Consider the following 1,495-nt stretch of genomic DNA (forward strand, 5'->3'; position numbering starts at 1 on the left):
AGACTAATTGATCTCTTCACTATTAAATAGTTGTCTCTTTTTAGTTTTCACTTTTCACCAAACAAACTGAGATTTGAACATTCTCTATATACAAAATTCATACAAGCTTGTAGGGAATTAGTATTGTAAGGTGTATTTGAAAATATAAAAAGATATATTTATTTCAATTAGTGTAATAAATACTAAAGAGCCTATTAGTTTATCTTTTATTTATTAAATATATACAAAATTAATAAATATAATATCAATTGAGAAACACTTTATATTTTATTTTATTTTTGGTTATAAAACACTTTATATTTTAATTATGAGGTTTTGGATTTAAATTTTAGAAATTACAAAAATTATTTGTGTGAATAAATACAAGAAAAAAATATTTAAAATATTTTTTTTGTAATAATTCTTTTTTAAATAATTGACATTTTATTAGCTGAATACTGTCTAGTTTTAAGATAAGTTATTGTATTTATAAGTTGTAACACATGAAAAATATTTTTAAATAGTATAAATGTATAAGTATGAAAATAGGTACAAAATAATTATTTATACCTTTCATTATTTAATTTTTTTTATTTACATTGATATAAAATTATTACCATTCTAAAATAATAAAATTCTACTTATAATAATAAGTTTCAAAATTAGTAAGGAGCAACACTTAGTGAGAAAAGTGGAAAATTGGTTAGTATTAATTTCAATACAAGACAAAAATAAAGAAAATGTGTTGCCTACATAACATTTCTAATATAAATAAGATTATTCCAAAATTGTGAGCTAAAAGAAATGGTTTAATTGACTTGATTCATTTTAGGTTTGCATACACGTTTGGTTTCTCGGTGTTGGGTATCGTGTTTCTAACTCTTTTTTCTGTCCTCATCAAATTGGTTTTGGTCATACTCTGTAATGCTGTATGATATATAACGTGACAAGATAAATTTATTAGTATTTAATTACCAAAAAAAAATTTATTAGTATTAATTCACGTTAACATTTGATGGAATACACAAACAGTGACGACAATAAAACGAAGGGAATATATATTGCCACATCCAAAATAGCTATTATTACATCTCTCATTTAATTTTTGTATATTCTTCGTAATGTTCCATTTCTTACATAAATAAAAATTAAAAGAAGTAATTATTTGACATATGTTTTTATAGTTTATGATTATAGTATTTTTATTTGTTGTGAAGTCAATTTTACTAATAAAATAATTCACATTTTATCTAATTAATTAAAAATTATAAATTTAAAAATTAGTATTATGTTAATTTTTAAAATAAAGATTTCTAAAGAATATTTTAATTATTAATTAAAAATATATCACAATAAAAATTCTAAAATATTATAATTTCCATATGTATTTTCGCTTTCAGTATTATACTATTATTGTTTATAAACTTTAAATTATATTATATAAACATAAATATTAATATTTCTTGGTATTAATCCATAAATAATTGATATAATTCTTTAATATTAACGCACATGT

General features: G+C 19.7%; 2 protein-coding genes across 2 annotated transcripts in view; both read left to right on the forward strand.

Annotated features, from left to right (window-relative positions):
- The window catches only part of LOC107478098 (U11/U12 small nuclear ribonucleoprotein 25 kDa protein), a 66,413-nt gene that overhangs the window by 46,245 nt on the left and 18,673 nt on the right, over positions 1–1,495 (forward strand). The gene's annotated exons all lie outside the window — the stretch shown is intronic.
- The window catches only part of LOC107478096 (probable aminotransferase TAT2), a 7,755-nt gene that overhangs the window by 1,501 nt on the left and 4,759 nt on the right, over positions 1–1,495 (forward strand). The gene's annotated exons all lie outside the window — the stretch shown is intronic.

Source organism: Arachis duranensis, chromosome 3 (genome assembly GCF_000817695.3).
Source record: "Arachis duranensis cultivar V14167 chromosome 3, aradu.V14167.gnm2.J7QH, whole genome shotgun sequence".
Classification (NCBI taxonomy): domain Eukaryota; kingdom Viridiplantae; phylum Streptophyta; class Magnoliopsida; order Fabales; family Fabaceae; genus Arachis; species Arachis duranensis.